This window comes from Coptis chinensis, chromosome 1 (assembly GCF_015680905.1).
Source record: "Coptis chinensis isolate HL-2020 chromosome 1, ASM1568090v1, whole genome shotgun sequence".
NCBI lineage: Eukaryota > Viridiplantae > Streptophyta > Magnoliopsida > Ranunculales > Ranunculaceae > Coptis > Coptis chinensis.
Window position 1 is genome coordinate 36,505,501 of NC_141456.1, and position 15,218 is coordinate 36,520,718.

Sequence of the window (15,218 nt, forward strand, 5' to 3'; positions counted from 1 at the left end):
CTTCAAAACTTACACGCCGCTTGGTCCCCTTGCTTAGGGAGAACTCCTCACTTTTACTTCAAATGGCTTCTTTTTCAAAGCTCCCGACTTCTTCTTCAATCGCCCACGACCTCACTTTGGTTTCTACCTTTTTCTTCACGGTGGCAACCTTGTTATTGTTGATTGCTTCTTTTTTTTATGGCAACCATTTTGACTTCACCGGGCTTATTCTTCAAGGAGCCCTTTGGCCTCCCCTTTTTCGATGGTCTTAACACAACTCTAGCTCTCTCTTAGGAGGTGGCGGGCTTTCAAACTCATCCTCGCCACTATCCTCGGTTTCCGACTCATCATCACCTTCTTCTTCAATCAAAGTTGTTCTTTTCACAGAAGCCTCAACAATACTCTTATTCAACATAAGTTGTTGGCTTTCATACAGAACATCCATGCTAAGGTTCTGCTCAGTTTCTTCCTTTTTTTCTTCCTATACAAAATACATATGATCAAAATGCTTTAATCACATCAAAAGAAAAAAAAATCAATGTGTAAAACTAAATACCAACATAGAAGACAACTAAAATCAACAAAGGCTAATCCAAGCCATCATGTAAGAGTGACGCGACATGACAATTTACCTCGAACGCAGCTTTAATAGCAAGACGAGCTGCCACATCCTTTGGTACGTTTAGCACTTTCCTCACATACAATTTCTTCACTTTCACCAACTTTAACTCCCATGTAGTCCCACGCTTGCTTCTACCAGGGAATTTAGACCAGCCTAGAAACCATGGGAACTTGTCTTGATGTTCCCTTCGCGCTCCCAGCATAGGGAGGTGTAGATAAACCCAAAGGGTAAAAGCAAGAGCACAACCTTACAAAGGACAGCTGAACAGTTCATTTGGGTTTTTTTGCAAGTGCGCTTTCAGTCTCATGACTACATCCTTGGCACTTTCCTTGAAGCACTGGTATGCAACCCATCCCCAAGGGAACTAATCAAACTTTTCTAAATTTGATGCAATATCAATATGCGTAACACTCACTCTTTTGTGTCCCACCGGGAGAAGAAAAGCCCCAAGAACATACAACATATTCATCCGAAACACATCTTGTAGTTTATTAGGATCTTTCTTAGCCTTCTTCCTCACTATCATCAACTCATCTAATGAAACAGAACCTTTGAACGACTTCCTCTTTTTTTCCAAGCAGGGAAAAAACTTTTCCCGCCATTCAGTTGGTTCTAGCTCATTCATATCAAAATATTCCTTGCTCGGATGAGCTGTTGACAAGCCATAAATAGCGTGAAATCTGACTTTTTAAATGTCAATATCTCATCCTTCCGCCTATATGTCATCTTACAAATCCTCCTTGACAAAACAGCAACAACCAGATTGTCTATGGTGACCATAGGCTCTTCTATGCCCAACAGAAAACTAAATGGTGATTTACTAAAATCATCGATCTCATCCCCGACCGGAAATTTGAAAAACAGTTTCTTACGAGTGTACCTAATGAACTGCATGGTCGTTATCTTCACATTATTGACCTTCTCGGCTTGGCTTTTCTCCTTTTCTTCTCTCCCATCTCAAGCTTCCTACCCGCGGCCTTCCCCAACCGGTGGTGGTTGGTTTCAGCTTCTTCTCTGTACCCACCTTCTTCTTTGTGATCCCTTTCTTCATCCTAAATAACCGACAATAACATTTATAAGCATGATAACAAACCGTATTGAGCTTTTTTAGACACTATATAAGACTTATAAAACCTCATATTGCCTAAAGATGCATCCTTGTATATTCAGCGGAAAATCACACTATACACTTATACCGTGTATCATATATTCAACGGACACACATTCCAATAGATTCTCCACACGGCGATGTGGGTTTATTTTGTTTTTGTCCAAGTATAAGTATCAACAGTTCAACACACTTTGCTGACCAAAACCAAAAAAACACACTTGCAACTGTGCAAGAACAGACTTTCGATCAGGAATTAAAATTGTTTACAAGTAGGGTCCTGATCATATTCTTCTCTGTAATAACCTATTCATAGTACCTTATACCAAAAGGATGGAAAGTGTTACCCCTCTTTAGGAACATTCACCACAGCCCTGACATCTTTCCAGATCCCAAGAAATTTGATCCTTCAAGATTTGAGTTAAAAGCAATTTATTCAGGCCAATTAAACAAGATGAACATATGCGTCGAGCTTCGAGGTAGCACTACAGGCGCGTCGACCCCTCGCAGGCCGTAGATGCATCCTTGTTAGACACTATATAAGACTCAAGATACCCTAGCTAACAACTATATAAAACTATATAAGACTCAAGACTCAAGATGCATCCTAAAGATAACAACTAAAGATGCATCCTAAAGATACCATAGCTAACCAGATAATATTATTTATAATGCAATAAAACAAGATTAGATACAAGAGATAACTAACTGTTCCAACTCATCTTAAAAAACTTGTGAAGTTTCAATGTTGGTCTTTCATTCCAACATGAGTACATGACCTCAATTCCTCATGACCTCTACCGTGTAAATATATACAAAGCTTTTAGTTAGAGGACCAAAATCAAGCCTGATTTGTTAAAGGACCAAAATGTATATGTAGCTGACTAAAGATAACAACTCAAAACCACACAACACGAGCATGAGGATGAATGACTACAAATAAAAATTTATACCGAACAAGATGCACATTACCATAATTTCAAATACAAACTGTACCTTCAAATTACTTGTTCAAATTACTGCGTCGAGCATCGAGGATAGAGGAGATGAACAGAGAATTAGGATTTTGTTGTTGGGACTTTGGGTTTTTGGGTTTTTAGAGTTGGTTTTTGAAGCGATAAAATTTGAACCAATTTGAACGAGGATAGAAGAGAGAGAGGAGGAGAGGTGAGAGATTAGATTTGGACACAGATTTGACCTTTGGTCTTTACCCGGTCAACTTTGTAGTCATTTAACCAGTGTTTTAATGCACTTCTTCCCAAAAATATTGGCAAAAATATTTGGGCAAAAAGTTTCTCCCCAAAAAAAATATGATGACGTCAGGCTATGAAAGGCCAAATCCAAGGCCAATATATATATCACGCATCATATGACCAAACCATATTTCATACCTAACTATTAGGGTCTCTTTTTGCCGAAATCCGACTCAAAATTGGTCCGCCTTTGGGTGTAGTTTTCATGGTCCAATATCCGATTTTCCAATTTCCAAAAATTCTTAAAAAAAATTGGATCGGATTTGGATATAACTCTAAAAACCGATCCGAATTTCCGGACAGCTGAATTTCCAAATCTAGAAATATATTTTGAATCCGAAAAAAAAATTGGGTCGGATTTGGCTAACATGTTAGGTTCCGAAAAAATTCGAAAAAAAGTTCCGAAAGAGGTTAATCCAATCCAATCCGATCCAAAGTCACCTCTACTAACTATATATACTAGTATACTACATTGTAGTGGGGGACTGAGTGCCTGAACGGAGCCCCTGCACATGCCATGGTTTGTTCAATTGAATGTTATTCTCAGCTCGTGTTCAATCCAACTCACGATCAAACGTGGTATGACAAATGCAACCAATGGTCTCCATGTAAATAGTGTATTTAATCACTTAAGTTACCCAACATAACAAAATCAATCGAAAAAAAAGTTTTTTAGAAGCAGTCGAGTGAGTTTTTTAGAAGAGAAGAGGAGCGGTCAAGTGATTGAGAGAGAGAGAGAGAGAGAGAGAGAGGAGTTTTATAGAAGAAATAATTTATATATTAGCAATTTTTTAAAATAATAATTTATATGAACAAATTTTGATAACTTAATTTATATAGACAGACGAAAATTAATAATACAATATGTACCATACACAGTCAAATAACCACTAAGATACATATTATCCTCAAATAACCAAGATACTTGTACTACATAGGCATTAAAAACATACAATTCTGTCCAAATGGAAACATGTGCCCAAGGATCCGCATCTTCTTCTTCACCTATTCAAATTAATTTTCATCATCTGTACCTTCAGTATCCTCATATGTACCTTCAACTTTTTTCTTTTGAGGGTCCAACTTTGATAGGCTACACTTCAACACTCCATTTGTATGGAACTACACTTCAATCCTCACTACTAGAATCTTCATCATACGGAACTAGTCACACCGAAGGCCTCCTACATTTGTATTTTGCACGCCCAACTTTTGTACCCTGAAAGTTCACTACAAAGTCATACGATGATACTGAAATAATTCAAAACATAATGCATGCTACGACAGTAACAGCGGCTGGCTTACTTCATGTTGTGTTGTCAACTTGATTATGTCTTCGGCCGGCTTCAGACTAACAGCGGGAAGCACTGCTACAACACTTATTTCATGTTGTGTTGTCAACTTGATGATGTCTTCGGCCGGCTTCGGATCAACAGCGAGAAGCACTGCTACAAAACCCCCTCCATCTTCCTCACCTTCATAGTCAACTTCTTCATACCTGGTGTTCAATTCAAGCATCAAACTTTTATAATATTCACTTTCTTCAGTAGCAGTGACTTCATCTCCACTTTCTTCATAAGGACCAACAACGACACCACCGTCTTCATCATCCCTTGTTTCAGTACACGCCAACAAGAGTGAAATACTAACCCCACATCTTGGACTTTGTGGCACCAAATTTGTTTCCTAATAAACCAAGTGAAATAGTGAAATAGTGTACCTATTGAACTAATTATATCAATCGCGAGGATGAAGGAAAAATCGCTTACTTCCATATCTTCATTATCACGTGGAATATCTTCAAACCCTAGAGCTGCGCTCGGTACTTGCTCAGTATCTTCCTCCCCAATGCTAGGTACTTGCTCAGTATCCTCCTCCCCAATATTCAACCTCCCACTCCTGTTTAATGTGCTAGGTTCAACAACGACAACATTATCGCCAGAAAGCTCATCATTGTCCACAATTATCAATCTTCTACTACTCTTACCACTCATGTTTGTTGTGCTAGGTTTAACAACCGCAACATCATCGTCAGAAACCTCATCCACAATCATCAATCTTTTGGTCCTCTTAGCAGTCCTTTTCGTCATGCTATGTTCAACAACAGCAAAATTATCATCACAAACCCCATCATTATTCACAATCATCAATCTTTTGCTCCTCCTCAACGGAGTGCCAAGGCTGGCAATATTTGACTTTTTTATGGGCTTCTTACTAATTGATTTCTTACTAGTCTTTATAACAGGGGACAACATTTTCCGAGGCAGTTGCAAGACATGCATGCTTCTTCAAGGGCTGAATATTTTCCACCTGAGTTCTACCCTCGTCAGTCTCCCGATATCTAACAGATCTCATACTATGCCTTGTCACTTGGACAGCTTCATTAACAGTACTAGTCTGCCTCACAGTTGGTGTCTTCTTCTGGTGTGTTCTAATTCCCTTTGACACATTTTCCACCTTTTCTTCAAACTCACCATCATCACTCTCCTCCATTGCTTTCCGGCTGTCCCACTCGTCTAGTGGTTAGCTGCGTAAAAGGTCGTAACGCTTAAATTGAAAGTCATAATTATACAATAACAATGTAAAAACAATGTGTACAGCAACCACTTACAAAAGCTCGCGGGCGAATCATGACCACATTAATCAGGTCGTATGCCCATGCTCGATCATTCAATTCCTCATATGAATGACAAATACAATTTTCAGAACTCTATATAAACTATGAACAAATCTATATTAGCTTCTCAAGACACTATATAACATGTCCTTAATATATGTGACTAGATACCTTTAACAGCTTATTTAGTATCTAGAAAGGCTTGTTAACAACTTAGATACTGTATTTATCATTTAACCTTATTAACTTCTTCAATTTACAAACTAACCTCGAGCGCGTCCCTTACTACAGCCTTAGTTCTCACCGTAGCTGGAAGTTCGACCACACGCTTAACTCTGCAATTTCTCTTCAACAACTTTCTCTCCCAGGTACATCCACGGGTGGTTTTGCGAGGAATCTTCACCCACCCAAGCAGAAAAGGGAAAGTGTTAAGATCCAAATCGGCGAGGCCCCAAGGATGGAATATGGAGGTAAACCCACAGTCAAGATAACCGCACCATGAAGGCAAAAATGAAAAGTTTCATGTGGAGTACGCTTGAAGTGATGGCTAAGTTCAGTGTAGAGTGACTCTACCCCTTCCTTGATACCTTCGAAGACAAGGTATCCCCAAAGGAAACAATCAAAGGTCTGAAGATTGTCAACAAGGTCAATATGGATTACACTTAGACCCTTCATCCCCGTTGGAATCAAGAAGACTCCAAGGGCATACAACCGGTTCAGTCGGTATAAATCTGGGAGTAAAGATGGGTTTCCTTCGGATCGGGTCTTCACCCTATCCCTGACTTTTAATATGTCATCCAGAAGAACCCCTGCTTTATGCGTCTTGCATTTTTCCACTTCTTTATCCGAAGGAAAATACTTCCTCCTGAAATGTGTGGGATTATCCTCCTTCATCTCGAAGTAATAGTCAGGAGGTTCATTGGTGGCAAGTCCAGTGAATAAAGCGACATCAGACTTCTTGAAATTCAAATAACCATCTCTAACTTTGTACGTAAGCTTAGAAATCCGACGGTTCAAAATGGTAACAATCAAGTTGTTATGGGTGATCAATGAATAGGCCTTGTTATCTTCTAGATCTATTTGCTCTTGGGTGCGAAGTAGGAAACCAAACGGAGACATTCGAAAGTCCTCCAATTCTACTGCATCAAACTTTTCAAACAACATTTTATGAAGCCTACTGGGGTTGTATCGGGTTGTTATGTCAATCCTCGTTCCACCTTCTTCTCCAGAATCTTCCTCGTGTACAACTTTCTTTCTCATCCTATATACATAACAAAAGTAACATAAGGTGCAATTAAAGTGGCCTCAATGTCTATTTTAATTTTTTTTCCCCTGTTCCGTTCTCATAAACACCAACAAAATCAAGAAAGGGCCAAATCAAACCGAAAAATGCCTAAACAGACATTGTAACCTAACTACTCAAAACAAGAAATCGCTAAGCACACAAATTATAACCTAACTACTCAAAACAGACAAACAAACAAACTAAAGTAACAATTATATATATTTCGAAATAAAGTAACAAACTAAACTAACCTTCGATTCGTGGAGCTCCAAGCTTCGCTAAACAGTATGTGAGAGAGTGAAACGGGGGGAAAGACTAAACCTTCGAAATGGAGAGAAAATTAGGTTATCAAAACGGAACTTGAGATTTGGACGAATTTGAGAGAAAATTATGTTATCAAAACTGATATTTTCAGGAGTAGCTACTGAGGTGCCATAAATTCAGCTTTGGGTGTTGTGTACACGAAACTTGAGATTTGGGCGAATTTAATTCGGGAACTTGACCAATTTGTCATAAGTTTACTAGAGTTTTCCCCTCTTTCTAAAGTATTCCAGTACACCGCGTTGCAATGTCTGTTTAAAAAACTTTTGAATTTGAATTTCTATCAAAAACCTTTTCAGTTACAACTTTTTGAAAAACTGATCAAATAACTGAAAAACAAATCTGTAAATCCTATTTGAAAAGATGCGTCCTTTTCATTCAAAAGTAAGCAAACACATGCATTACACAATGACTTGATAGCCAGAAACTTTTTTCTCACACAATGGCACTACCTCCTGAAGAAGAAGACGCCAACCAGAGCCTCTACATCCCCCCTGAATTATGCCAAAAGATACTTGCACATGGACCACTCCAATTGCTTCAGAAATCCAAATTTGTATCCAATGATTGGGAGTTGCTCGGTTATGAGAGTTCATTCATAACCGATTTTGTTCTGAAGAACAAAGCATTTCTGGGCTACGTGATTCAGACCAACCACTTTTCCGAACTCTATACTTCCTTCCTTTCAAACATTTCTCACATTCCACCAATTCCTACTCCAAATTTGGATTTCTACCCAAACGGTGTTCGGATCATGGCATCTTCTAGTCAAGGTATTATTTGTCTGTGTGAAAAGCATTTTAGAGACACCAAATTTTATGTATGCAAACCCATAACTCATCAATTACGTATGTTGCGTAGGCCTAAGATTAAATTCTGGACAGAGTGTATGGGCATGTCGGTGCATTTAATTGAACCTTTACAATTCACCATAGTCCGATTGTCTAAACCAAACCACCATACTGTAGTTCGAAGCCGAGACAATAAAAACAAGAGTGTCATTGTCCATTTCGTTGAAATTTTCAACTCCAACATTTTGAAGTGGAGAAGGTTGGAAAACCTATATTTGTCCTTCAACACTGAACACATTCAGATGTAGCCTGGAGTTTTAGCAAAGGGACATCTACACTAGTCTCTTTGGGACACTGGAATTTTGGCATTCCATATTGGTGCTGAAGAGTGGACAAAGGTGGCGCTTCCCCTCACAAACTCCACCCCAAACGGTTACAAACTCTTTCAATTCCAAGGCACTATTGCTATCATGTACACCTTCTGGAATTGTCCAATTCGTGCTAGACAAATCGAACTCCACATATTGCAAGACTACAATGCTAAGGTGTGGAGTCGACTGCTAGAGTTTCTCTTGGATTACTTGTATCAGACATTTCCTCACCTAGAATTTGTTGAGCTTTTCTCCATCGATGTTGCGCTCTTCAAGTGCGACTCCTGGCTAGTGTGGTACAACTTACATACTAATAAAGTTGTGTCGGTTGAAAAAATCAAAAAATCAGGCAGTAGCACAGTCCTACCTATAATGTCAGACTTCATTCCGTATGGAGGAATTTTCAACTAACCAGGGATGGAAACTTGTTAGAAGTCTGCAACCAGTACTACAAAATTACTATATATTTTATTTTTTTCCCAGTCTTTATTTAATTATGTATTTATATTGAACATTCTAGACTTATTGAATATTCTCAGTTTTTATGTTATCAATCATGTCCACATATTAACCATTCCACACACTGTTTAATTATTTTATGTTCTATCGTCAGCATAAGTATTTTCTCAGGCCTTCTCTTAAATGGATTATCCGTTAACAAACATGGTGTCTTGGACAACTTATTTAATGTCTTAAACAACATATATAGTATCTTGAATAACTTTTTCATTTACGCTTATTACATGGCCTTGCGCAAGACATTATATAAGTTGTGCAAAACACTACATAGCTTCGTCAAGACACTATATAACATATCTTCATCTGTATTACATATCTTCATGGTACGTGTTATATCTTCACGTTTTTTTTTCCCGATAAGCGTGTCATATCTTCACGTTACGTGTCTAAAAATGGTTCTATTGTCAAACTCAACCTTGATACGCTTTAATTTTCAATTTGACAGATGCCTTGAACAGCTTATATAGTGTCTTGAACAACTTTTTAATTTACGCTTATTAGTTTGTTTGTGGCCAGCTTATATATATATATATATATATATATATATATATATATATATATATATATATATATATATATATACCGTTTTAAACGGACTTGTTATATACTTGTTATATAGTGTATTGCGAAGCTTATATAATGTCTTGCACAACTTATATAGTGTCACATATAAACATAAATTAAAAAGTTAATAAGTGTAAATTAAAAAAGTTGTTCAAGACACTATATAAGTTGTTCACGACACTATATAAGCTGTTCAAGACACAAGTCCGTAAACGGACTAGTCCGTTTAAGAGTTGGGCTTGACACTATATAAGTTGTTCAAGACACTAGTCCGTTTAAGAGTTGGGCTATATATATATATATATATATACACTACATAAGCTGTGTAAGACACTTTATAACATGTCCGTAAACTGAAAGTCACTTTAAGATAGCCTGTTTTTTAGCCCATATCTTCTGTTGTAGTATATTTGAAGCACACTTACATAATAGTGCAGTTAAAGAAAAGTGTCAGCAAAATAGCCAAGTACATAGCGCAACATGCAAATCAACCTAGTATGTACATACATGGCGAAATACATATACATAAGAAAAAATCTATATACATCGTTTTTGCACCTACAACATGAAAATCAACCTAACCATTAGAGCAATAAGAATAACAAGTAGGCTAATAATGACGAGAGCCATGTTCCTAAGTAAAACTGATTGGCTGTTGTGCTCGGTTTGCATGCAAGTCTCCCCTGTAGTAATGCTGACCGTGGGTATGGGTTGTACGGTTGCGGCTCGTACGGTTGTCTCTTCTAATGTCTGATTGAACTCATTGTAGTAATTGTTAATTCCTTTATTTCTAAGCAGTAACTCCGCCTCTTTGATAGAATTACATCCAATGTAGTCTTGGCTAGCAAATTTGTGTACCTGTTCGCGAAAATGGTTCACAGTCCTGTGTACTAAGGGATTTAGAAAGTAAACGGAATTATGAGAATTCGGTTCGAAAAATATTAGAGGGAGAGAATTTCAGTTACCTAGTCCCTGCAGCTACTCCAGTGCCTGTATATACCTGGTTGCCACCCTCTAATGACTGCGTAGCAGAACTTTGCCATGAGATTTAGAGAAATGGAATGTAATGCTACTGAAAAAGTAGTGCAGAATGAAATTCGAGTATGAAGGATTTTATTTAGTTGGGTGACAATGAAGCGTCATAGGACATTCACTCACTGCTCTAATAATAATAACAATAATTAAACAAAATAATAATGAAAAGTAAAAAGATAAACATCTCGAACAACTAAGCTCTCTCTCTCTCTCTCTCTCTCTCTCTCTCTCTCTCTCTCTCTCTCTCTCTCCTCACCATTTTCACTGTTTTTTTTCAAGAACATCAATTGTGTTATATACATTCCATTATACGTATCATAGTTTGTTTTCTGCATTTCTTGAACGGGGAAGTTAGTTATTAAGTTAAACTTTCAACAAAATGTGGACAATCACTTCAAATATTATTTACAAAATCTTTTGGACTAAATTTATGACTACAAAATTGTGGTAACAAATCAATAAAATTTAGCTTGCCATAAAAAATGAAATTTTTACTGAAATACCGGGAGATCTGGACACGTTGTTCTCATAAATAGTCGCTGCCTTAATTAGTAGCAACCTCTTCTTCTCTTACTTCAGGACCAAAGTTTTGTTTTTACCGAATTCTTCTCACCCTCTCTCTCCCTACTGTATGGATCTACACCGAAAGTAAATGAGATATGAGGTTGTGAGGGGAAGACAATGTTAAGTTTGAGGTTGGTTTTATATGGTCTGAGATTGGCTTAAAAACAGTAGAGCCCTAATAACTATAGGATGGCCCATTTACACAGGGAAGGCCCATTCTCAATCTGAACTTATATTAGTTTAATAGCCCAGTTCTTAAACGGACGTCCGTTTACGGACATGTTCTATAGTGTCTTTCTCAGTTTATATTATGTCGTTCAGAGCTTACATAGTGTCATATATAAGCATAAATTAAAGATTTAATAAGCGTAAATTACAAAAGGTTGTAAAGACACTATATAAGCTGTTACCGACACTATATAAGTGTTCAAGACTCATGTCCGTAAACAGCAGACTAGTCCATTTAAAAGCCGGGTTCATTTAAAAGGGCGCTGGTACCGGTACCGGTATATACTTGCAAAATAAACAAATGAAAATTCATTTGGAGTGTCTTGTGTGCAAACCATCCAACACATGGACCTCAAGCTCTTCGGTTTGAATGCCATTCCCCCAATACGAGTACGTAACTGCAATCCGAAATTTGGTTTTTGTTTGTTTGTTTCACCAAAATCGACATATTCTGATTCACTCCACGAGGGTGACAGTGACAATTGTTGTTGTTTTGGCAGTGACAGTGGCAGTGACGATGAGTTTATTCAAAAATTTTCACTCAATTCAGCTAAGGAAATCGAAGATTATCGGATCTCTTCTACATCAACTCATTAAAGTTTCATTAAAGGTATAGATCGATTGTTTGTTTTCCGTTTTCCCTTTTAAAATTGCTACAAAGTAATTTGCGGTTCCTGTTTCTTCTTTCTTCAATGGAACAATATCCTCAATATGTACTAATTTGCAAATTCAAAAATTGGAGTACAAAACTAAAAACAATAAGCAGTGCTTTCAACATTAAATTGTTGTTTAAACATGAACGCTCTTATCAAAATTGGTCCTTTCAGCAACACAAAACTAGGTTGTCATATGCACATAATTCAACAATGTTTACTAGTATAACATTAAATAGATAACCCACGACACTATACTAACATTATGATTATATAATGACAGAAATTACATTACAACATGCGGATTACCAAAACATTAAGCTTAAACTTCGCTTACGACGTCAATCATCTTTTTAAACTTTAAACTCGTCGTACAACTCCACTTCCACTGTTCCACAGGGGAGAACATAACTTATGCACATCTCTTTTGGCTTCGCAGGATACCAAACGCCTTGCACACTTCCTAGTCTTGGTCTTTTCGAAAGCAAAAAAATATCAAATTCAATCTCCTCGGCAATACTCATCTCTGAATTAGTCTCATAATATTTTCTTTTCATCGACTGCAAGAATTAACAATAAATTATAACAATCATAACCAAGTGCAAATTACAACAACACATAATATTGAACCTATACGACGCGACTCTGTAATGTCACAAGGGCATAGAAATTACCATCCTTCCAGTAGGGGGTGGTGGGAGATATGGTTGTGGTGTACGCTCTGGATGGGGTGCAGAGAATGAAAATTCTTCTAGACTATCGAAACCACCAAGAAAGTTAAACGCCGAAACAAAATCTGGGGAACGAAGAAACTCCATTATCAATGCCATTCTGACATTTCGGGCCACACAAGATAACTTAAATCTAACAGAATCTACTTCTGATCCAAAACGACCAACAGGACATTTACCCAATAGACACTGTTAAAACTTGTAGGCACCGCAACTTCTCTAATGTCAGAGACTTGTGCTTACTTTCGATCTTGCCATACCAAACAACAAACTCAAAAGAAGGTACATTTAGGCTCCGAAGGTTCCTCTCTATACAAAAAATGTACCCCTCAAAAACTTTCTCACAATTGCATATCATTTCCCACAGATATTTAGCCATGAAATTCACGTCAAATCCCTAGGACCTCAACAAATCTATGTCCACAACCAGCTTGTAGAATTCTTTAGTAACCACCACCTTCATATCCAGCTTGAAGTTGTACAACTTATTCACCGTCACAATAAAAATCTCCCACAAATGAGCCAAAATATCTATATCTCGGCACTTTGGTGACTAGGGATGCCATTTCAAGAAATGCTTAAAACTATGACTATTCACATAAGCTACTAGCGCCACAGAACTCTTGCCTACTAGCCAGTATTCATCAAAAGTTCCACACTCTACATTCCATCTCCACCACTTGTTCGCTTTCTCCTTTTTATAAAAATCCCTCACAGAACTCTTCCCTTCGCAAAAATCATCAAATTCTACACACAAATCCGAGATAAATCAAATTGTTGGCACCGAATAAAAAGAAACAATCGATCGAACAGTACTACACTATACTTCTATTATTATATACCACATAAGCCATACAACGAAACTGAATTGAACAGTCTCATGAACACTGGCAATAGGAGACTATATTGTATAACCTATTTTAGACACTAAATAGTACAGTCCAACAACATCTACATATATATTTTACACATAACAACTTTTTAATTTACAATTATTAACTTGTTTGTAAGCAGCTTGTGTACAACATTATATAAGCTGATAACGACACCATCAAAGATTGTGAAAACCTATATACGCTGTGCACAACAATGGGGATGTTACCAGAACTGTGCCAAGGATTGTGAAAAACCTATATATGCTAACAAATCTTTTTTTTTTTTTTTTTTTTACTAACACCTCTAAGTACATTAGTAGGAGAGATCAAGTGATGTCTAATACCAAAGCTACGAGATTTATTAAGTGATATACGAAAACATGTACTGGTCTTCTCACACATCCATATCTAAAACATGATTAGGGGCCAAACATGATAATCAAAACCAAAAACATTATTTACTCAAACTTCATTATCAAATTGAAAACTTAAAACTTGTTATCAATACCTTCAAATGATTGAAAATTACCAGGAACACAAAGAAATTGTTTTTCCTTCAAATGATTTTCTTTACCCTGCTCTAACAACATTTTTGTGGGAAAGAAACATAAAGCAAATCGTAGGGGAATTGGCGGGGAAAAATGATGGGGTAATTGTTACGATTCTCCAAAAAAGCATGTGTGGGAAAATAATTAGTGTGGGAAAATAATTAGAAATAAAGGAGATAAATATAGAGACAATTTGAAGGGTCCTAATGAATGTGGAAATTATAGGAAAAAACTAGAGAGAAAACTTAATGATTCATAGCAATGAACTTCATTGGATTGGAATGTGTGGAAGAGGGAGATGAAGATGAAGTCCTCTTTTCTAACAAAATACAGAAAATGATGGCTAGAGAGAGAATAAGATGAAGTCTTAATAAGAAAAGATTCAATAATTATACCTGTTAGTAAAAAGGATAAAACGGTATTATCGAGAGAAAAGCAAAAGAGTAGCACAATAAATTTATGTTTTTTGGCCGACATTAGTGAGTGGGTCCTACGTTCTAATGTGGAATAAATTAGTGGTAAATATTTTCATCGCCCAAAACTAGTATGTAAAACTAGTATGTTCGCTGATTTGACGTCCGATTCTGGCATTCCCCGTTGAATAAAATGATTAATGATTCATAGCAAAAGAAACTTAACCTGACCCTTAACCAAAACTATTATGAAACAAAATGATACCGGGGGACGCCCTTTTGTACCCGATCATCATTTGTCATCATTTGTTACGACTAGGAGATCTTACTTGCAGATGATAGATCTGAGATCTGGACCATTTAGATAAAACCACACCAGGTCTTACCTATCATACGCCTATCATCTTACGAAGGTGGTAACAAGAGTCAAAGCACTTTAGTTGTTCACTTGTATATTTTATATGATGTTCTGTGATCTTTAGCACTACTTAGCTTCAAAAGAAATGCTAAAACATCTTCCCATTTTGGCCATGTACCCCTTTTTCCTACACTATTTTTCAATTCAAGACGAATTTTTTCCCACTTCTATGTCAAGCTGTTTGGACGTGGTTATCAGTGATTTGTTGAGGTTTGTACGATATTTAACACGTCTGAATATTAATAAGATACATGTGCAACAGCAAACCATAATATGTGGAAACACATGTGATGATTGATCTAGAAATGTTATGAAATTAAATA